Source organism: Cynocephalus volans, chromosome 6, assembly GCF_027409185.1.
Source record: "Cynocephalus volans isolate mCynVol1 chromosome 6, mCynVol1.pri, whole genome shotgun sequence".
Lineage (NCBI taxonomy): Eukaryota > Metazoa > Chordata > Mammalia > Dermoptera > Cynocephalidae > Cynocephalus > Cynocephalus volans.
The window spans coordinates 117,487,306-117,512,520 of record NC_084465.1 but is presented as its reverse complement, the minus strand read 5'-3'; positions in this window follow the sequence as shown (position 1 = coordinate 117,512,520).

Here is a 25,215-nt window from a genome sequence, read left to right as displayed (position 1 = left end):
GCTGGGGAAAGATTGGTGGACCAGTACAAAGTTACAAAGTCGCAGTTAGATAGGAAGAATAAGTTCTGGTGCTCTAGGGTGACAATAGTTAACAATGTTGTGTTGTCTATTTCAAGATAGCCAGAAAACAGGATCTTGAATGTTATACCCACAAAGAAATGGTGAATGCTTGGGTGATAGATATGCTAACTGTTCTGATTAGATCATTATACAATATATGTGTGTATTGAAACAACAAACTGTACCCCATAAACATAGACAATGAAAAATAAATTAAAAATTTTAAAGATGCAAAGATTTTAAGCACAGGTAAAAATACGGTCAGATTTGCAATTTCAAAATATTTCACACATAGTAACATTGTGCTGGGTTTGGAAGCTGGCACTTAAAACTCAATGCTGGCAAGCTTTATTCATTTTAATCTTTCTGTAAATATTTGAGTGCCTGAGCATGCCAATCACTGAGCTCAGACTTGGGGATACAAAAATGAAAAAATGCCATGAGCCCTCCTCTCATGGATTCAGTTCTGTGGGAGTGATAAATGTTCAAACACATCCCCCAAATACATAAATTACGACTGCATTAAGTCCTAATGAAGAATCAGGAGTGGACCCAAGATGTGGTGTGGAGATGAAAATAACTACTTCTAGAGTGAAATGAAACATGGAGGTGAGAAAGGAAGAAATTCAAAGATGAGTCCAGGCTCTTTGTTTACAGGATGGGGTTATTGACAAAGGGAAGGAATTCAAGAGGAGATTTGGAGTCTGTTGATAACTAATTAAGTTTTGGATACGAGGGATCTGAACTGCCTCTCAGATATACAGGAAAGATGTCCAGAAGGCAGGCGTGTATATAAATGTCGAGGGAGAGATCCAAGCTTCAGATATACATTTGGGAACGTAGGATGGACCAGGAGCCATGAGTATTGATTCAGCTTGTCCTCTGCCCTTAAAGCTCCTTCTCTGGCCACAGTCAAGGCCACAGAAAATTGTTTTGGTAGGGCAGGATTATCTTTTTGGTCAGTTTCTATCTCTTAACCTCCACTTTCAACCTAGCCACGTTGGTTTAGTTTCACTTTCCAATGCCTTTAATCTATATTTCCATTATGTAAGACTTCCCCCCCCCCCTTTTTGGCTGCCCAGCTTCCACTTACTCTACTTCTGCTAACATCTTCTAGTTTTCACTTGAGGTTCCACCTCTTCCCCACACCCTCATCTCATGCCGTTCTGGTAGAAGTAACTTTACCCCAAGTTCAGGGAAAGGGGTGTTAATGCCTATGACTTAGACCTGGCCAATCAAAAACCACTGGTTATAGTGACTGTCTAAGGGTTAAGTGCATAATCACAGTAGAAAAAAAGAGATGCTGTGAAACTATTGTTGAGACTCAACAGTTCTTTCCCTGTTAACATGAACCAAGAGGATGTTGGGACAGTATTTGCTACAGAAACCTTGCAGCCACAAGGAATTGAAGAGCAGAGTCAATACAATGTAGGAGATCTGGGAAATGAAAAAACTTGAATCTCGGTGATCTCACTGGAATTCTGTCTTTTAAAGGGAGAATTAACCCATTAACAATTATTGTGATTGATGGTTCTTCTTGTTAAATTTGTTTATGTTTATTTTTATTCTTCGACTATAGCAGTTCTCAGGTATATATCTCTGACCCCACCCCAGAGATTCTAATTTATTTGGTCTAGGGTGTGCTCTGGGCACAAATATTTTTTTCAATACTCTTCAGGTTGCTCTAATGTGCAGCTGGGTTTGAGAATCACAAATCTAGTGTCCACTCTCGGTTTTTTGATTGTTTTTTAAATGTTTTATTATAAGTACCATATGTACAAAAATACACATGGGAGAAAAAAGAACAAAAGCAAGCAAAACTTAAGAAATGAAATATTGCCAGCACCCCAGAAAGCTGCCCACATGACTCATCCCAATTTATCTTAAATTTCCTAACAGATGTCTTCCTGTCAGTGTCTAGATTTATTCTGCATCTACAGCCTCTCCTGAAACAATTCAAGCCACAGCACACATTCAAACCTCTTTTCCTGCTCTAAGTCCAATGTTGAAATCTGATGAAATTCTAGATCCAGATTTTAAATTTTTTTTCACAAGATGTCTATCCACATTTACATAAAGCCTAAGTTTACCAGTTTTTTAGACACTATGTTTCTTGTACCCACAACTTTCTTTCTCTTGAATTTGCAATGTTGGAAGCTGGAGTGTCAGTCCAAATGGGAGTCCTATTCTTACTTTAGGAGCCAATTTCTGGGATTATAAAGGATATGGGTAAATGTACTCCCAGAGCAGGCAGCTTATATTCTACAGGTGGGACTCTGCATTCTTACTGGTAGTTATTATCTGGGGCACTGCTGCCCTCTGCAGCCTCTGTGGCTACCCTGAAATCTCCTGCCTCAGAGGGCTTCACATGTAGCTGTGACCTGGGGCAGGTGTGGGTGAGAGCCTTATCTTTCCCTCCCTGACCTCAGCCCCCATTTACAGAGGCCCTAGTAAGAAGAGCTCTGCTTCCCAATCAAGACCAACCTTCAAATTCAAAGCATTCTCCAGGTAAATTATTTATTCTCTTGATCAAAAATTAGTTCTGGGGTGTTTATCCTGGGCGTTTTATCCTCCTGGAGCTAGCAGGTAGCAGGGAGGTGTCTGACCCAGCCAGGCCACACGTGGTGCTGTAGTTAATTACCTTCACGGCTGCCCTGGGAGACCTCTCCCACTTTTCATATTTGTTTAATCTCGTATTTCCTGGAGGCTTCCTTGGAAAGAACTTCATTCCCTCAGGAGCATTTAGCATCAAGTTTCTCTACCCTGGCTTTACAATTGATTAAAAACCTTGTGTATTCTGTCCTACAGGAATTCCTCACAATGTCTGATCTGCTGACAATTCTCTTGTTTTTCGGCAATTATGGATTTATATATAAAAGGTGTAGGTATATAAGATATGTCTTTTTCTGTCATTTTAGTGGGATTATGGGAGATCATGGGACCTGTGCTCAGATAATAAATGATAAGGCTGGTGTAAAATAACATTTTCACAGGGAATAGCCACATTTTTAGCACTGAAGTTGGGCCTTAGCCCATAGACTAGCATACTTACAGTTACTTGTATTTTAACTGATGCTCAATTTATTAAAGTTGTAAGTCTAAAAACTTAGTTCTTCCTAGACCTTCAACATAACTCACAGATCACATTTAGCATTTATAAATCTAGTATATCTTGCCTGAAGTTAACAACTAATTTTTGTTTGTTCTTGTATCAATGCTAAATTAGCATGTAAATTTGACATAGTAAATTCCCCTAAATATTTAACATCATTTACAAAGTTGATAAATAATTATTGCCTTAGATTTGGCATTTTTAACCACAATTACAAATGAGAATCTCTTAGTGCTTCAAATATCTGACAAGGCTGACTTATAAATCCAACAGACAGAATTGCTAAGTTCTTAGTATTTACAAAGCTAGTAAGTCTAAAATTATTTACTAATCCAGAAATTTTTAAACATTCCATTTCAGTCTAAGTCAATCAACTTCTCTTAAATATTTTTAATTAAAGCCACACAAATCTTATATCAATCAAACCGTCTTAACCTAACGTTCTGCCTACTTCACCTGTCTGTACCCAGGTGACTAAAAACAGCAGGAGGGAAAACATGCATAGTTGTGTTTACTGGTTTTGCTTTAAATCTATGTCCACAAATCTCCAGTGAACCCCCAGGACTGGCCTCTCATATTACATTCCCCTAATATATTTGCTTTTCTGTTTTCCCAGATAACTTTTTTTGTTTGGGGGAGGAGGAGGAAGATGGTCATTTATTAGTCTTTAGAAAAAAATTATTATTTTAAATTGTGGTAAAATACACATAGCATAGAATTTACCATCATACCCATTCTCAAGTGTCCCAGATAACTTCTTATAACTTAAATCTCCCCATGTTTCACTTACTGTTTAATTGTCAGTATTGGAAGCAATTAGAAAAGATGATACATTTTTTCTTCCTACTGCCAGATCTGCCAATCTAACTACATCCGTGCCTATTTAACCTGCTTTCCCTCCTCTTCTAGTGGACAAATTGTCTGTGGACCTCCCCAGGCCAATTCCTTCACTCAAGCCTTGGATAGGATCCTACCCCTCTCACCTGCTCAAGTACTCTGCTCCTGATATTATCCCATTCTTTCTTATCATCTACTTTTCTCTCTACTGGGTCGTTTCCACCAGCATCTCGAAGTGTTGTCTTTAAAAGCACAAAGCAAAGCTTTCTTTGGCTCACCTTCCCCCTGCAGCTACAGTAGTCCCCCTTATCCGTGAGGGATAAGACCCCCTGATGGATGCCCAAAACCGTGGATAATACCAAACCCTATATACATATACTATGTTTTTCATATAGTACATACCTATGATAAAGTATCAATTATAAATTAGGCACAGTAAGAGATGAACAACAGTACCTAATAATAAGATAGAACAATTATAACAATATGCTGTAATAGAAGTTATGTGAATGTGGTCTCTCTCTCCATCTCAAGATATCATTCTGTACCGCGGGTAACTGAAACTGCTGAAAGCGAAACCCTGGATAAGGGCAAAATACTGAGCCACCACACTACAGGACAACTTCCTTCCAAGTGCTGTCTACATTTGTTTTCTCCACCCCCTTACCTCCTAGTCTCCCATTCTCTCTTTAACCCACTGCAATTCTGCCCCGAGTGCCCACGCTGTAGAAGGCCTCACGCTGGCCATCCCTCTGCTATGACCCTCTGCACAAGGCAAGGGGTTCAAAGAGCCAAGCAAACATGCCCACCCCTCCCCAGACTTCAATCAGAGTACCTACACCCCCAAAATTCCATGTCTAAATGGCCCAGCCCAGCGCCAGTTCCCAGGGCCCATGAGGGGCTGCTCCGCAGATCCAAGGGATGTGGTGTGTGTATCTCTGTGCCTGACAGATGGCTGTTGGCTGGCGTGGAGGTGGGTAAGAGTGTGTAGGTGGAGCTTGGGTGTTCGGTCTGCAGGATCCATACTTTGTATGTGCAGACAGTGGGAGGGAAGAAGAGGAGGGTGCAGGTCAGGGCACCAGTGCTCCCTATAACAGGTCATTCCGGTGAGGAACCCGTGGAGTCAGAGGATTCCAAATGGAAACCCTGCCTTCCAAAGACATATGACGAACATGCATTTGTCAAGGAAGGACAACACGGATTTTATTTTGCAGGATGCTTGATTGATAACATTTAATATTTAGACATGTGGTGTGAATGGCTTATACTTTTGACCCGGGCCCCACAACTGCCCGCTCCGATCAGATTTTTACAACCCCCGTGAAACTTTTCTAGTGAAGGTCACTTCAGCTGCCTATTCAATAATGGCCGAGGCTCAGACATCGTCTTTCTCAGTCTCTCAGCAGCATTTGACAGATTAATCACTTTCTCCTCTCGAGTTCCATGACGCCCCACTCTTGGTTTGGCTCCTCCTCCTCTTTCCACTTACTGTAAATATTAGAGTGTCCTGGGGTTCAGTCCTCAGACCTCAACTCCATTCCACTTAATTTCTCTCCTTGTGATAAGCCTCGTGTCTGTAAATAAACCATCTACGAACCGATAACACACTTCTAATCCCCCACATCCAGCTGCCTGCTGATCATCTCCATGTGGTTATTTAATAGGCATCCCAAATTTTAAGGTCCAAACCAGAATTCTTGATTTCCCTTCAGCAGACCTGTTCCGTCCCCCACCCCTATCCCCAGTGTCTTTCCCAACTCAAGAAATTCCAACACCATCCACCCGTTTGTATTGTCCAAACCCCTAGAAGTCCTTGATTTCTCATTGTGTCCCACCCCACACCCAACCCATCGTTCAGTTCTTCTGACCCTCCCTTCCAGACGTATCTCCCAACCATTCACACCTCTCCATGTATGTGACCGCCATGCTCTTCTGAGCCAATGTTGTTGTCACCTGGACTATTTAGTGGCCTCTCAATTGGCCCACCTGCTCCTACCCCTCCTCACTATAGACTTAATCTTACCACAGCCCCCATGGTCTTTCAAAATCGTAAGTCGGATCACATGATATCCCAGCTCAAAGTCTTCCAATGACTTCTCCTCACGTTAAAGATAGAATCCATACTCTTCAACATGGTCTGCAAGGCCCTCCGTGACCTGACCCTTGCTTTGTTCCAGAACCTCCTTTGCCCTCACATCCTGTCCCAGCCACAGTGGCTGCCTGTGGGTTCTCAAACACCGCAAGCTTGTTCCTGCCCCAGAGCCTTTATATCTCTATTTCCCACACAGGCGCTGCTTTGTTTATCTGTGGTTTGCTCCTTTGTATGTTCCGGACCTCAGCTCAGAATGTTGTCTCCTCAGAGAGGTCTTCAATGTAAAATATACTCCCCTTTCATGTCTATCACCTTAGCCAGGTTTATTTTCTTTATAGTATCAATCACTTCATTTATTTTGTTTTGCTTTGTTTTTATTTATTTATTTATTTATTAGTATCAATCACTTTAAAAAACCATATTAGTTGTGTATTTTGTTTACTTGTCTGTTTTCTATGCCCCCTCCCCCTCCCAATAGAATTTAAGCTACATTAAGGTACAGACTTTATCTAGCTTTAGTATCACTATATGCCCAGTGTCAGGGTCCTTTACCTGCCTGTAATCCTGTGGACTGGGCTAATTATTGAGCTAGGGCTGGGTCTGCAGCTCACAGACCCCTCAAGCCTGTTCACAGACAGGGTCACAACCCTTCACACACCAGGCTGGGTCCCCAGAACCCTCACACGCTAGGCTGAGTCCCCAGATCCCTCACACGCAGGTCTATGAGCTAGGTAACCAGCAAAAAGTTCCTTGGAAGCTGTAGGTTCAAGAGCATGGCTGCACAGGCAGATGCCTGAGGCCGATGCCAGCAAGCCGTGGTGCTGCATGGGCACACTAACTCCACCCCCCCACACACACAATTTGCTTACAAAGAATGCACCGCACCACTCCCAACTGGACCTAAGGCGAGGGGGTCCGATTAAATTATTCTATTTTCCCAACACCCAGTGCCTAGAATGGTATGATAATTCAACCAATAAATTTTAAAATAAATCCACTTTGAATATATAAGATTCTCTTAAGTGTTTCACACACTTTAAATAATATGCAAAACCCACAAATTATCACAAGGGCTGTAAAACCAAATTGCTGAACCTAACACAGAAGTATTAATATCACGGTTATGACCTATTTGTCTGTTGTCTCTGCACCGTTTTTCTGTGTGTTTTTTTGGCAGCTGGCTGGTACAGGGATCTGAACCCTTGACCTTGGCATTATAACACCACACTGTAAGCAACTGATGAGCTCACCAGACAGCCCAGCTACACTTGTTTTTACACTTTCTCATGTTTGTCAAGTCACTTCCCTTCTATGAACGCAGAATTGTTATCTCAGGTCACTTGAGGGTACAAATTCAGGAACTTCAGTTGGAGATTACAAATTGCAGCTAGAGAATTGGAATGTACTTTCCAGAATACAGCAGTATCAGATCCCACTATAACAATCTTGGCCTTTTCTCATGGTGAAGCAGCACTTGACCTGTCCACGGAAGATATGAAGCTGTGTCTTTCACTAGGATGTCATGTAAATATCACAATCAAAGCATCACTTACATTTCACACCTAGCCAAGTGGAAAAAAAAAAATCTTATTCTCCATACAGCTTTTTCTTTCTGAAATGTAAGGCTGGAATTCTGTAGCCTTCACCTAGATCATTTACACCTTGTTCGTGGGATTCTGTGTTTTCTTTATATCTTACTTTCCCAATTGTCTCATTACCCATCATTCCAAAGATGTTACATTTGCTGGTATTTAGGGAAAACTATTGCTCTTTGCATATTTATTTGTTAATATTCCACAGCTCTTTTATTATTTCTGATAGTTTTGGGATGATTCTCCTAGGTTTTATGCAAGGAAAGATCATTTTTGTCTCATTACTGCCAATAGCTATACCTTTGTATTTTGTCTCTGTGGTTTTTGTTTTGTTTCGTTATTTCTTGAGCTTCCAGAAACACCATCAAATGATAGTGATAGCTCCATCCTGGTTTCATTTCTGACTTAAAGAGACAATTCTGCTCTTCTGTTGTTAAGTGTGATGTTGACTATAGATCTGAGATTCTCTTATCATTCATTCTAAATTCATTACATATTTATTGGTACCCATCCAAATGCATTGGATTTGGTGATATGTAGGGCACTGATCGCCTTGGGGAGAGCAGTATCGATGGCATGGTGCCAGCAACAGCCAGATTGCAGTGGTTTGCAGAGAGGCATACAAGGGAAACCTTCTTTACTGCTTGCCAAGGGTTTTCATCAGAAATGGATGCTGGATTCTTTCTTAATGCCTTTTCAGTATTTGTTAGTAAAATGATGCTGTTTTCTCTTATTTGACCTACTGGGATGATTTAACACCCTAATATATTCTCATTCATTCATTTGAGAAATATTTGAGTGCCTTCGATAGGCCAGGCACTCTTCTATTATTATAATGTTAAATTTGTGATTTTTATAAAACGTTGTAGGACTTTGTGATTTTTAAAATATCAATGTGTAAATATTGAACTGTTTTTACAGTGCTAAGATAAGTTTTACTTAATCGTGGCATGTTATTCTTTAATTTTTAACAACTGAATTAATGGATGCTTATTATTAAAAATTCAAAAGGTACAAAAGCATATAAAGCCAGAAAGTTCACATCCAAATTTCCCATAGAAATAGTAGGGGTATTCCCTGTTAATAGATATTTCTGAACCTTTTTCTTTCCCAATTTTTATAAACTTTAAAAATGCATTTGCAAGCATTTTATGCATATCATGTTGATATGCATGGTGTGGTATAGATGTCACAGTAGGAGAGCTACACCTGGCTCCACATCAGGCTGGCCTCTCCTGCTAAATGACATTTTGTCGTCGTTCTTGACCCATCTGTTCTGTCTTGGCAACATGGTGCTCCCTCCACCATGAGCATGCTGGGTGCCATGTGGAATTAGCTGAGGCTCACTTGTTCAAAAAGTATTTATTGAGCAGCTATCTGACTCCAGATAAAGAACTTACATTCTAGTCAAGGGGTAAATAGCAAACTAACTAAATAAATAAAATGTATAGTATATTAGATGGCGATGAGAGCTATGGAGAAAAATCAAGTAAGGGGAAGGGATATGTCACTGGGAGGGAGGGGACCATAACTATTGTGGGAAGAAAGGTCCCCTGTGGGGAGTTGGAGGGTATTGCAAAAAGAGAATTCAGACAGCGATAAGAATGAATGATCTATAACATGTACCACAGTCTCGTTGAATCTCACAAATGCCATGTTGAGCAGAAGTGAAGCACAGAGAGTACTTCCTGTATGATTCCATTTACACAAGCTACAAAAAAGGCAACACTTATCTTCGTTGTCAAAGTCAGGGTAGCACTTACTGCTGAGATGGGATGATGTGTAGAAGGAGATGTAGCAAAGGTGCTGGTGACGTTCTGTTTCTTCATCCAGGTGCTACGAACATCAGTGTGTTCAGTTCGTGGAAATTCATCACACTAAACATTTGTAATGTGAGTGTTTTCTCTATGAGTATTACATGTCAATAGTTTCTTTTTTAATTCAAATTTAGCTGTCTTGTTGACAGATGGGATACTCCCTGAAATCTGCTATTTCTTATTTTACCTTTATTGAAACAAATGAATCTCTGTAATCTCTAAATGGTGTTGTATTTAGTCTCCCTTAAACCGATCACCTCAGGAAAACTGAAGCAATTGCTATTTTTACATTCCCCTGTTTTAAAAAATCATTCTATCTCCTCACTGGTTATATAAGAATAATAAACTCATTCAGTAGACATTCAAATACTTTTAGGATTTAGAATCAGGAGATCAAGTAAAACGAGGAGAGAGACTTTGTCCATTGGATTTGGCAACAGGTAGGATCTTGGTGTTGGTAGAAGCAGCTTCACTGGTGAGGAGGCGACAGATGCCAGATTGCAGAGGTTTGAAGACAAATGGGACATGAGGCACTGGTAACAGTGAACGCTGGCAAACATTTCAAGCATTTTGACTCGAAGTTAGAAGAGAATGTACATGGGGCTGACCGTTTCTTTCTTTGTTTTTTTATTTTTTAGTGTTTGCTTGAGTATCATAAAAGGAGAAAGACTAGAGCATGTTTCTATGTTAAACGAGGAAATCAGTAGACAGGAATCATTTCATTCATTGATTTCTATATTCAATCTTTGTGTCATTCATTCATTCACCAACTACTAATTAAGTACTTACCTCACCAGTCACTGTTTTGGATGTTGGCAATAGAGCAGTGAATAAACAAGACACACTCTCTGCCCTCATGCAGCTTACAGTCTATCAGAGAAGAGCAACATTGCAGACATCAGCGACAGAAGGAACGATAGTTACATGGGGGTGTGGAATCAAAGGACAAGGGGGAGAATTAGCACAGTCAAGAGGGAGGGATCTTTTCTTACAGTAAGATAACAACAGTATCCCTTTCTTACGAGGGGATAACAACTAAAAGGTAGATATAAGTTTTGACGGGAAAAATGATTGCTATAGCAGAGTACAGCACTCCTCTTAGGCAAGAGTCAGAAAATGGAACCAGGAAGGGTAAAGCCAGGTAGACGACAGTAGGCTTAACCAGATGATTTCGCAATGGTGTGTTGCTAGGCCAGACCTTAGAGATTACCTAAACCTTCAGCCGTCATCCTTGGTTCACAAAACAAGCATTTGTGGGGGTGACTGGTGAAACCAGTAAATAAGGCTACATAGAATTCTAGAGTCATGTCTTACATGAGGATACATAAGCCACTGTAGAGGGCGAGACCTGCCCAGAGTCAGTTACCCATGGAAATCTCTAAGGAAGAGGTTATATACTGGAGATAATATGCTTTCTGTCAAGTTTTCCTCCAGCAGAGGTGCAGATTCTTGTTTCTTTAGCTGAACATGAGCTTATGTCATTGGTTTGCATTTAGGGGACTTGCATAAAATTTGTCTTTAAATATTCATATAACTCTAAGCTGAATGAGAACCTCATAGAATGGGAGGTTTGCAAGGACTAAGATCAGCAGAGAAAGTAGCAGATCCCCATATCCCAGCTCATGCTCAATCCATACTATTAAAGTGATGCATTTTTCTTTCTTTTTTTTTTAAAGATGACCGGTAAGGGGATCTTAACCCTTGGCTTGGTGTTGTCAGCACCACGCTCACCCAGTGAGCAAACCGGCCATCCGTATATGGGATCCGAACCCGTGGCCTTGGTGTTATCAGCACCACACTCTCCCGAGTGAGCCACGGCCTGGCCCTGCATTTTTCTTTTTTGTGTGTGCTCTCTCTTTTTTATTCTGAAGGTGGGTAATTAAATCCTCAATAAGTGTAACTCTATTGTAGTCAAAATACCAAGCTTACAGATTTTGTTTTTTAATTGATAAAAGCATATTCAAATTTTCTTTATTACCCCCTTTCATTCTAGTAGGCTTTCCTAAATGGGGAAGAAAGGGATGAAATTAGAGTCCACACCCAGGAGTTGTATGTGGGTGTCTCCTAGGTGAATATACATCACTGGTCATGTTTGGGAGGGGAAAAAAGTAAAAAGTGGAGAATCTGTAATCTAATGCAACCTTTGTTTCTCAGGTGTGAAAACTGAGGCCCCGAGAGGTGATGTGATTTGCCCAAAGTCATGCTACTAGTGGCAGAGCCGGGCCTAGAAGCCAGGTGTCCTGGCTGTCAGGAAGTTTTGCTGCCCGAGGAATGGAACAGGTAGTATTACTAGCCCCGGGGCCATGGGTTAGTCGGTTCAGCCCAGAGCTGCCTGAGGTTGCAACTAAGGAGACCAGAGGAAGCATCCACTCAAAATTCTGACAAGTTGAATGGGGTTGAAATCAAAGCTGAGCAAGACAAAGAGGGTGAGGTTTGAAACTCAGCCCACATGGTGCCAAGACAGAGGCCAATGTACCCCACAGCTGCTGGGGTACACTCCTTCCGAAGCTGGATTTATCTCTGGCCGTATCACATCCATTCCCAAACAGTTAGTGGTGAGCCATGTTCCAGCCATTCTGTGCCCATGCTCTCTCCAGTGTCATTCACAGTGTTGGGAAAGTCGGTGGTCACTTGCACAGGATACATGGGTGGTAGAGAAGAAGGGAATCTGGAAGACCAGTTAGGAGGCTTTTGTAAAGATCCAGCAGGATAATAAAGAGGAAAGGCTGGCAGGTGGCATCTGCTGGACCAATGTGACATCACCTGGTTTAGTGGCTGGTAAAGTTGGTCAGCGGTGGAAACAGTGGACTAGAAATAAAATCCATATCAAAATGAGAAGGAAAATATTTCCTGCTTTCATATATGTGTACTTGTTTACATTAAAGGATGTTCAGGAGCCCAATATTAGTAAAACAAAAACTACCTATGCTACCTTAAGTAAGATATATCCTGTGTGTTACCTGTACATGGGTACTAGTCCTGGGTAATGTATATTGACTGACGCTGCTGAACAGTCTGGGTTATAGTTTCTTTTTTCATTCATTCAATGATTATTTATTGAGCGCCCACAATGTCCCAGGGACTGTTCTAGACATTTGGAGTATATCAAGTGAACTAAACAAACAAATACTCTTGTCCACCTAGAACTCAGTCAGGGAAGGTGGCCCCTGGTTAGGGGAAGCTGGTGTCTTGGGAAAAACCATGGGGGAGAAAGCCAGGGAGAACGTTGCTAAATCAAAATGGTATTAATCAAAGTCAAAGCTGGAAAGAAGTATATTGATAGGCTGTGTTTGACCGGGTCCCTTAAAGAAAGATTTTTTTCCAGGCAAGGAGATCTAAGATAACAGAATGATCATCCCAGAGGATCTACCTGATTGGTAGCTGTGATCTTGTGTCTCTCGGCAGGACAGGACACCTGGGGAGTAAACTGCAACAGAGGAGGCACTGAGAGGAAGGGCCCCAGGCAAAGGCCACGTGAGGAAGTTCAGATCTTTACACAGAGCAGAAAGTGCAAAGGAACATTTTGAGCAGGTAGTCAGACTCCTCTTCGAGCAGTTTTGTCAGTTATCCATTGTGGTGGCGTGGGGAGTGAGCCATAGAAAATCTAAGAGTATCTAACATCTGTCAAGTTGTTGGGCAAGGGGTGAGCATCAGTCCATGGGCAGAAAACAGGGCTGAGGTTCAAGGATCATTTCCAGCCTCTGGGAGGTGAAAGTTACATCCCAAGCCAGTCATTGAGACAGGGACTCAGGCACAGGGAAGGGAAATGACCTCAGAACTAGGACATAAGGCAAGAACTTGATTGTAGGAGGTCAGTTGTAAGCCTGGATCCTTAGTTTAACCTGAAAATATATCGAGAGAGACTGAGCTCCTGAACCTTTAAATCCCTCTGGATTAAGAACAGAATCCACCCCATTCATGGCAGCCACATGACCTGGGCTATAAAGGAAGTAGGAAGAGGGGACAGGAAATGGGCAAAGCCCCTTCCCACTCCTGCCAGGAATCCCCACTAGTGCCTTCATGATTGGCATGACATTGATGGGTCCAAAGAGTCCTTTTTCTTCAATTAACACAGGTATTCACTCTGAATCTCAGAGGATGGTTTTCTTAGGACTGCTGATTAGGGCAGGCACAGAGTCCTAACCTAGGCATCCATCTCTGCTTTATGTGGTTTCTTTCATCTACCACCCCATCCGCCATTCATTCTGAGTTCAGTCCTCTCATTACGGCTCATTCTCCACTGCACACTCCGTTCTGTTTCCATCTTTCTGGCTGCCAACCTTTTTGCTTATTCTTGGGTTTGGAGGCTTACCTAACCGTCGGACTTGAGGCTCGACACTCTTCCCCTGAGTCAACATCTCCCTCTAACCACACTTCTGCAGTGGACATTCTGTTTGATTTACCACCGTCCGTTCTCCCATCCCCCCATCTCTCTCCCCACCGTTAGTAGCAGCAATAGAGTTTGGGGGAGTTACAAAGTCTGATCCACACACTGACACTGACACTAGGCTGAATTTGACTTCCAAATAATCCTTCTGTCTCAGCACCACTTACTCCAAAATCAAAGCCCCGGGGGTATCTAATCGCTCAGGTTCACAGCTAGCTCCTTGGTCTTTTTCGTGACCAGCACCCAGCCACACAGCTAGCTCCTTGGATCTGGCTCCTTGAGCTTCCCTAAGGGAAATTGGAGGAGGAGGCAAGTGTTTTAAAATTGCTTTCTTGTCGGACCTAAACATAGCAGATAATTCTCCCAGAGGGAGAACTTGTGCTAATAAGAAGGGAGGTGATTCTGGAACAACTCTGTTGAATAGAATCATAAAGCAAGACACATACATGATTTTACAGGTTCTAGTGGCTACATGATAAAGAAGTAGAAACAGGTGAAATTAATTTTAATATTATATTTTATTTAACCCAAGAGTTCCAAAATATTATCATATCAACATGTAATTCATATAAAAAATTATTGATGATCATGTTATTTATCGTTATTCTTGTTCTGTCTTTGAAATGCAAGGTGTATTTTATACTTACAGCACAGCTATTTTGGTTGCTAAATTTTCACGTAAACATTTGATCTGTATTTATATTTACATTTGAAAAAGTAGAATCACATACCCAGGTTGTTCCAAACATACTTAAACCCTTTTCCAATTACTGAATCAAGTAAAATCAAAAAAATCATTTTCCTCTAATATTCACTTCCACAGTAACAAAATTAGTTCATTTTTATTAGAAGAATTGTTTGATTCTGAAGCAAAAGCATATCAGTTTAAAAACTACTTCTGTCCAAGTTATGTCAATTCACCGATGTTTGTGTCAACTCAGAGTGATTCACATGGATTGTAAAGGGGTATTCCATAAATTGAAAATATCAACAATACGTCCTTCAAATTTTTCTTATAAAAAGTTTTTTTCTTACAATTTTGCAGATAATTTGCATAATGCTGGTGATTACAATTAAAAGTATTTTTCATATTGATTCATGTTAGAAAGTGTGTAAAATCATTATTATTGATTTGTAATATGAGGAGGTTTGATTTCAATGTAAATTATTATAACTTTCTAGCTATGTCACAAGTTAATTTTTCCTTAGAGCTTCAAATTTATCTCATTCACATACACTGTGATATGGGTGAGAAAACATAAATCACATTGCCATTTTTGGTCATTGGTTATTAAATATTTGGCAAGCATTTCTTTTGTTTCAAGAAAATCTTGAGTTGGAATTTGCAGTACGGTAAATCTCTGTGAACATCTTCCATGACTTGACCAATGAACATTGGCAAAGATTCAAAATCATCAATGTTCATTGCTTTCTATGTCTTTCAAAAGTTCCATACACTGGTGATGATTCATAACATTTGTATGTATACACTGAACAATTTTTACCAACTGTGTTCATGACACTCTCCACAGAGTTTGCTTCTGAAAGCAGCACAAATATTTTCAATATTTATCATACGGTGGAAAAGCAATAAGGGAAACACCAGCCTCTTGTTTTGAAATTTCAATAAATCCAGATTTTTGACCAAACATAGCTGGAGAACCATCTGGCATGATAGAAACTAATTTTTTCATATCTAACTGAAATTTTTCTTGCCATATGTAAAAATTTTTAAAAATCTATGCCACAGGTTTTTTTAAGCCATGAATTGACAATGTTTCTTCATAAATTTGGAAGACTTTGGGGATTAAATATACCCAAACTATTAGTTGAGCAGTATCTCATGGCATGATGCAGCTAAAATTGGCTGTTTTCCAAAACTTGAATTAATTTATCTTTGATATGTTCTTTTATTCTGTAGGCAATTATTTGGTAGCTTAATCAAAGATTGTTCACTTTCTATAAAATATATTTTTAGTCTTTTCCTCATAAATTTTTAACAAAGTTTTCACAGCTAAAATAATTTTTTATAATATTTTCATTACAAATTGTGTGTGTGTGTGTGCATGCACGCAAGAATCCAAGTCATTTTATAGATAGCCAAAATTACAATCTTTGATCCTCTTTTTTTTTTACGGTCTCTGATCCTGGTAAAATCTATTTAAATTTTTTTCTTCAACATTTTATTCTGATTTCGGATAACTTATTTCATAGGTTCTAGTTTTTTATTGTGGTGAAATATACATAACATTAAATTTACCATTACAGCCATTTTTATGTGTACAGGTCTGCGGCATTAAGTACATTCACAATGTTGTGCAGCTAAGAACACCATCATCTCCAGGACTTTCTTTTATCTTCCTCAGCAGAAGCTCTGAACCCATTAAACACTGACTCCCGGGCCGGCCTGTGGCTCACTCGGGAGAGTGCGGTGCTGATAACACCAAGTCAAGGGTTGAGATCCCCTTACCGGTCATCTTTAAAAACAAAAACAAAAAACCAAAAAAACTCTGACTCCCTATTTCCCCTTTCCTTCAACTTCTTGCAAACATCATCTACTTCCTGTGTCTATGAATTTGACTACCGTAAGAACTTCGTATATGTGGAATCATAAACTATTTATCCTTTTGTGACAGGTTTTTTTCACTTAGCACAATAAGGTTAATTCATGTTGTAGCCTGTGTCAGAATTTCCTTCCTTGTTAAGGCTGCGTGATATTCCATGGTAAGTACATACCACATTTTGTTTATCCATTCATCTGTTGATGCACATTTGGGTTATTTTCACCTTTTGGCTATTGTGAATAATGCTGCTAGGAACACACATGCACAAATATCTGTTTGAGTATATTCACCTCTTTTCGGTATATAGTGAGCTGTGGAATTGCTGGGTGATTTGGTGTTGCTGTTTAATTTGTTGAGAAGTCGCTACACTATTTTCCACAGCAACTGTATCACTTTGCATTCCCACTAGCAATGCACAAGGATACAAGTGATTTCGTCTGTCTTCATCCTCACCAACACTTGTTACTTTCTGTATTGTTTTGGTTTTTGTTAACAGCCGTCCTAATGGGTGTGAAGTGGTACCTCCTGGTTTTGATTTGCATTTTCCTAATGACTAGTGATATTGAGCATCTTTTCAAATGCTCATTAGTTCTTTTTTGAATGTTGAGAAAAAACTTATCAGATTACAATGTATTTGCTAAAAAGGTCTCAATATTTTCCACTTTATTACCTTTAATTTTTTTTCCGCAACAAATACAGCTTTCTTGCTTGTCCTGCCATACAGCAAATTGCAATTAGCATCCATCATGAAATCTGTGGCATATCTTCTTCCTGTCTCTTGGTCGTTTTTCTTTTTCTAATTGACAAGTAAAAATTGTATATGTTTATGATGTGCAACATGACATTTTGATACATGCATACATTGTGGAATGGCTAAATCAAGCTATTTAACATATGCACTACCTCACATATTTATTTTTTGTGCAGAGAGAACAATTAAAATCTCTTAGCAAATTTCAAATATACAACATATTGTTATTAACTGTAGTCATCATGTTGTTCAGTAGATGGCCTGAACTTTTTCCTTCTGTGTAACTGAAACTTTGTGACCCTTGACCAGGATGTCTGCACCCCCGGCCTCCAGTCTCTGTATTTACTATTCCTGTCATACCACTAGCTTCTGCATCTTCATTTGATTCATCAGTTGTATGTCTTCATTTTAAATTTGAAATGTGTTCATAAATGTTTTTTATAAATTGAATTATTATTATATTTGTATAATTACATAATTAGTTTTGATCACTGTTTGGCATTTAATTACCAATTGCAATATTATTATTTAGTTACCAATTGTAATATAAAGGTATTATGCAACTCATACTGCCTGTGTAAAATATTCAAGTAAATATGTTGCAGTGTTATATCGATGTACAGAAAAAAAACATTTGAAGTGAATCAATCTGTTGATGCCGATTAGATCAGTGTTATGTTCACATGTAATCCTAGAAAACATACACACACCTGATCTCTGCACTAACAGTACAATAATATTCCATGTGCTACACTTTTGAGAGTAAAATGCTGTCCTACCAAAAGAAAACAGAAAAATATTTTGTACGGATTCAGTTTTGAAATTTTAAAAATTAAGTAAAGCTAAAAATTTAGTTTCCCACTTACGCTAAGCCATATTTCAAGTGCCTAGAGGAAACTTGTGGCTAGTGGCTACTGTATCGGACAGTACAGTTCTAGTAAAGATAAAGCAACAACAATAGATGGTCTGAACAATTCCACTGTTCAGTTTCCTCGCTAAGAAATTCCGCATATGTGCCCAAGAAGGTATGGAGGAGAATGTTTCCTGCAACATTGCCTACAGTAGCCACTAACCAGAACAACCCATGACGTGATTTATCTATTCTAAGGAATTTTGTGCCACAGTTTAAAATAAACAGATCATTAGATCTCTGATATGTTATGAGGTGGGGAGGAATAGAGTAAGTTGTATAATGTGATGTCGTTTAAAAATATATGTCATATTTTAAAAGTTGAGGATAGATAGATGCATACATGCATACATACATATGTAGGTAGATAGAGGATAGATAGACAGGATAGATAGGCAGGGCCAGCTGGTCAGCTCTGTTGGTTAGAGTCTGGTGATGTAACACCAAGGTTAAGGGTTCGAATCCCCACACTAGCCAGCCACCCAAAAATAAAAAAAGCAGAAAGACACCAGAAAGTGGCTACCTATGGGCCCCTGTGGAGGGAGAGAGAGATGTTAGATTAACTTGAATTTAATAAGAAGAATGCATTTATTGATTTATTTAAAAAGGACTTAAGGAAAAGGAAGTCTTGATAGAAGTGGAAAGATGAACAAAAAAACAATTAAATAAAATTAACTGAAATACGGATTATATTGCAGCTAAGTAAGTGTTATCACATGGTATAAAATTTAATGTAAATGTCAAAAGTAGTTTTTCAAAAAGAAGATATACAAATTAAAAGGTAGCCTTTCTGTAAACTGAAATGGGAAATGCCAAACAGCGATCACAACTAATTTATGAGGCTTTTCTCCACCAGTGTTTTGGCTAACATCCAGGTTACTAAGGTCTCAAGCTGCTATTGCATTAAAAGCCTCCAGACCACGGTACCAATTGGCATCCAATCCCCTGACCTCAACATTATTTCCCAGCACACCAATTGTTCTGAGAGTTCTTTTTTTTTTTTTTTTTTTTTTGGCTTTCTTTGTTTCTTAAATATGTATGTTGATTAAGCGGAAATTAAGTAACCGGATCCAAACAACATAGCCTTTCTCAGGAAAGCGAGGGTACAGAGGAGAAAAGAATCTGAGTGTCTGGGATCCTGAGTTTGCCCTTCTTTTTCTTTACATGAGAGAAACCCAGTTTCAAATTAATAGTGCTAGCTCTCTACCTCCCTGTAGATACCCCAGAGCCTACGGGACATAGATTGATACATTTAATCCTTATCCCAAATCCAAAATTACCCTTGCCATACCTGACATTGATTGAGTAAATAGATTAGCAAAGAAATACAGAAGAGAGACCTGAGAATCTTCTTGAACTTTGTTTAAAGGCACCCCGAAATTAGAGCTTCTTGGGAGCATTGGTTTCAAACCATTTCCTAAACCGAAATTTCATTCCACCTTCCTAAGACTGCAGCCTTTTACTAAGGCAGGATTATTGGGACTCTGAACTATCTAAGCAGAAGGTATGTGTCTGAGAATAACACCGAAATGAACAAATCTATAAAAGGTGGTACGATAACAGCAACAAAGACAGCATGATTCATATTGCAAATGACAGGAAGAAAAAGTAAACAAGGGGGCATTAACCTTAGAAAGTACAAAACACGATGACAATGGTGAGGCTTAATATGACAGAAATGGAAAGACAACCAACCCCTTTAAAAATAAAGCCCTTTTCAGATCAGGTTTTTTAAATCTAGCTGTATCATGTTTCCAGGAGACAAGCCTCATGTAAAGTGAATCAAAAGTGTTTAAGGAGAATAGAGAGGATGTTCTAAAATATATCAGAATTACGAACATAAGGACAGAAAACAGTAATATTAATTTTAGAGGAAAGCATTTTGGGCAGAGTATTATTTCATGGTAGATAATAAAATCTCTCTGAAAGATTATCACATTTATGAATGTCTATGAGGTAAAAAGCAAAGCACTGAAAGACAGAAAAAAAAATAGATATTATCAAAGAAAGTGAGATTCTGCTTTGTATTTTTAAACTATTTGCACTATAATCACCATTTATTTCTATTACATGACTTAGGTAGGGAGAAAAGTCTTTCAAGAGCTATTCCTGACCCCAAGAGAATATATCTGGTTTATATGCTGGCTGAGTTCATTATAACTAGATCAGTAAGAAAAATTAGACTCCCATGACAAATATAGCTTACAACATTGAGGAAACATGCAAATCTCTGCAACACTCTAACAGATGCCATTTCCTGTACTGAATATTTACAGTTTTAAGCTTGGTACTATTAAAACCAATCTCTGAATTTAAGAAAGTTCGTTCCCTTTCTTCGTTATCAGACTTAGACAAAAACCATTTTATGATAACAGGAATTCATAAAAGTATATATTTAACTTAACTTTATAATAACTGTTATGCAAATATTTTTATAACATGTTTTTTGAAAGAAATCTATTTAGATAAAAGTCCATGTTTTTCATTCTTAAGATAGTTGGAATCAACAGCTTTTTAACTCAGCAAGTGCCATTAAATTTATTACCTCAAATCTAAAGCAAGGCTGAGTCAAAGAATGTAGGGATTAAAAGTAATTAATTCTGTAGAAATATAAAGAATATTGACAAAATGAAAATTGAGCAAGAGAGTAACTATTCTCACTCTGATAAAGCAAAATACAAAAAAAAACCTCAGAATTTAAATAATGAAATGAATGTTAAATAGATACATATCAAAAAACATATGCTTTTTCAAAAATATATAGAACATATGTAAAAATGATAATATATCTGACCAAATGAAAATAAATTCCGAAGACAGAAATGGTACAAGTCAAGTTATATGACAAAAACATGGTGAAAAGGGGACATTAAATCTACAGTTTCTGTTTATGTCCTCTCAAAGAACAAAATTACAACAAATTTAGTTAAAGATCACTGATGGCTTTATTGCAATTCTGGAATCAGACAATATATTATTCCATAAAATAGAATAAATGTTCCAATGAGCCAAGCAGAAGAGATTGTTTTTATAGACAGAAAAAGGCTGAAGAAAACAGAAACAAAGAAAAAGTGGATTGGTCATTTCAAAGTTACTTTCCTTGTAAGGTGGATAGAGGCATACAGAACAATAGAAACATGATTATTTAACATCAAGGTTATTCAGGCTATCACTTTTGTGTAAGAATTTTTTTCTTGCACAGAAGAAAAAATTAAAGCAGAGGGAACCTCATTATCATACCTATTGAAGATTTAAATTGGCCTTTTTGGGAAATTGGCTGTTAGCACTTTCTCCTCACTTCGAAGGTCAGACCACAACCTAAGTGACGTGGTACTTAGCAGCAGTGACTCCATTTTGTTTCTAGTCTGGTTTTGGGGGGCCTAGTTCAGTAACCTACTTCAGAACAATAGCTTCTGATAATTTTTATTTAACGGTACAAAATGACAAAAAGAACACTACGTTTTAAAACAAGATGTACGAGATGTAGACAACACTGTAATTAGAGGTAAAATAGTAATTTTATATGTTTTTGTTAAGAATGAAAAGAAATGAAATAATTTTCTGATAAAGAGGTATAAAAAATAACTAATTGAACTAAAATAGCAGGTAGATGGAATCAGTCATGATAAAAGCAGACATTACTGAATTAAACAATAGAGAGAAACATGTTAAATAAAACTATGATCTACGTCTTTGATAAGAGCAATAAAATAAAACTCTAGAGAGACTTATCAAGGGAAATAGAGCACATATTTAAAAATTTGGAAGTAAAAAAGGGGGTTTAGTCAGAAATAAAGTGAATTTTATAAAGCTATAACAGAATATTTTGTCAGTTCTATGCTAATAACATTAATATTTTGAGATGATTCTATAGTACTTTTTTTTTTTTGGTGGCTGGCTGGCATGGGGATCTGAACCCTTGCCCTTGGTGTTACAAGGCTGTGCTCCAACCAGCTGAGCTAACCAGCCAGCCCCCAAATGTTATATTTAATTTTTTTATTTTTGCCAGCTGGCCAGTGTGGGGATCTGAACCGTTGACCTTGGTATTTTAAGGCCATGCTCTAACCAACTGAGCTAAGCAGCCAGCCCCTCCAGTGCCTTTTAAAAACTAAGATATATAATGAATGATGCTTATTAATAGATTTCCTAATACTGAGCATTTCCTACATTCCTGAAATATGTTAGGTTTTCTCTGGTAATATCTTATTTAATGTTCATAAGTGAGTCTGGCATATAGTTGTTCTTTACGACATGATTTTTAGGTTTTGATGTGGCTTTCACAAAAAATGCGAACACCCTTTACTTCTCTGGGCTATGATACAATTTATAGTCCCTCTTTTTTTGTTTATTTGTTTGGTTGGTTGTTTTGGCAGCTGGCCGGCTCTGGGATCCAAACCCCTGACTTTGGTATTATAACATCGTACTCTTACTGAGTGAGCTAACAGGACAGCCCCTGATACAATTTATATAGAAGTAAAATTGTTTATTTCTTGGCTATTTGAAAGAATTTTTCTAAGGAAAAAGTTGTGGGTCTGATGGATTTTGGGTGGGGAGCTGGTTAACATTCTTAGTTTTGTTGCTGCTTATTGTTTTATTTAAGATTTCTAAAATTGTGTTTATTTTGCTAGTTATTTATATTTTCCTAGAAAAATATCTATGCATTCAGATTTTCAAATTTAATTGCATAGAGTTTTGCAGGGTACAAAGTCTTTTCATTTCCTCTGTATTATATTTTCCACTCCTTATTTCTTCTTATTATTATTTATACATATTTATGGGGTACAGAGTTGACTATCAGTATTTGTGCACAGTATGTGATGATCAAATCAATATTATTAGCATGTTCATCATTACAAATCGTAATTACTTTTTGTGTCCCTTACCCAATTAATCCCTAACACCCCTTCCCCTCCCCCTTTCCCAACTCTAGTAACTATAAGTCTGTTCTCTCCTTCTGAAAATTCAACATTTTATTATGGTCTTTGTTTCTTAGCTCCCACTTATGAGTGAGGACATGTGGTATCTCTCGTTCTGTGCCTGGCTTATTTCACTTAACATAATTTTCTCCAAGCTTGTCCATGTTGCTGCAAATGGCAGAATTTCATTCTTTTTTATGGCTGAGTAGTATTCCATTGTGTATATATACCACATCTTCCTGATTATCCAGTCATCTGTTGCTATCCATATCTTGGCTGTTGTAAATAGAGCTGTGATGAACATGAGATGGTACATGCAGGTGTCCCTTTGACATGATGATTTCCATTCCTTTGGGTATGCACCCAGCAGTGGGATTGCTGGGTCATATGGTAGTTCTACATAGTTGTTTGAGAAACCTCCACACTGTCTTCTATAGTGGCTGTACTAATTTACAGTCCCACCAACAGGGTGGAAGCCACTCCTTATTTCTAATGTGTTTTTGAGCTTTCTCCCCTTTTTTCTGATTAGCCAACTCAGTAGTTTATCTAAAAAAGGGGGTTTCCAAAAAAGAGGGCTTAGCCAGAAATAGTGAAAATTTAGAAAGCTGTAAAAGAATATTTTGTCAACTCTAATCTAACAACATTAAAATTTTGAGATTATTTTATAGTGCCTTTTTAAAAACCATGATATATAGTGAAGGATGCTTATTAATATATTTCTTAATAATAAAACACACTTTTCTGTGTTTTCTAAAATTTGACACAAGCACCATGTTTCCTTTGTTTTGCAAACCCTTGACCAACCTCATCCCAAAGATTCAGCTCTTACATTCATTCATTCTTTCTTATTTGTTTCATTTTCTAATTCACTGATTTATTAGTATTTTCTTCCTTTTTATTTCTTAGCATTTAATTTGTGGTTTTTCTAACTTCTTTGATTGAATACTAAATTCGTTTGTTTTCTTTGTCCTTCTTTACTTATGCATTTGTTTAGAGCTATGTATTTTCCTCGTAGCAACCCAGCTTTAGTCATACGACAGAAGTTTTGATCTGTATTGACTTCAGTTCACCATTCAACGTATTGAGAAATTTTGGTTTAAAAATTTTGGGGGTCTCTCTCTTTCCCTCTCTTTCTCTCTATTTCTCTCTCTCTGGCTCTTTCTCCCCAAGCCCCCACCCCCACCCCCTTACCAGGGGAAAACCTTCTAATTTTTTTGCTAATTTCTAGTTTTCTTGTACTGTGGTAGGAAAATGGTCTGTACTGTTTCTACTTTTTGAATTTTATTAATATTTTCTTTTCTGCCTGATATATCATCCGCGGCTGTAAAAATTCCACAGACACAACAGATGTATCCTCTAAAAAACTGTAAAGTCAGCCTTATTTAATATACATCAGATCCCCTAACTTTATTTTTAATCTCCTTATCTACCCCGGACTGAGAGAGGTGAGCCACGGCTGTGTGTCAGTCCTTGCTATCTGCTGGCAGGTGATGCTCTGATCATTTGACTCTGTCCTCTATGGTGTTCTCCTGTCACTGAAGTTTTAGCCTAACTGTAGTGCGTGTGCCTTTGTCATCATAAAATGGACCCTTTGTCTTGGTTGCCTCATTTAACCTTGGATTGAGCTTTGTCTAATGTTAATATTGTGAACCCAGCTTTTTTTTTTTTTTTTTTTTTTTATAAATTGGTGGCTGGCAGGTATGGGGATCCAAACCCTTGACCTTGGCGTTGTAACACAGCTCTCTAACCACTGAGCTAACCCCAGCTTATTTTTTTAAACCTTTATCTGGTATGTCTTTGTTTATTTTTATTTTTATTTTTGTCGTTTTTTCGTGACCGGCACTCAGCCAGTGAGTGCACCGGTCATTCCTATATAGGATCCGAACCCGCGGCGGGAGCGTCGCCGCGCTCCCAGCGCAGCACTCTACCCAGTGCGCCACGGGCTCGGCCCTGTTTATACTCTTAATTTCAATCTTCCTGGGAAACTTCGTTTGGCATATTCTTTTGTTTTTAACCAATCGTCAGGTTTTGCTTTTTTGACCTAATCTAAAAGTCTTTCTCTTTAAATTGCTTCTTTAAAAAATACTTAAAAAACTCACATTTACTGAAATAAATATTATGTCTTCATTCTTTCCCTTTATATTTCCTGTTTTCTTTAATTTGACACAAACTCTATG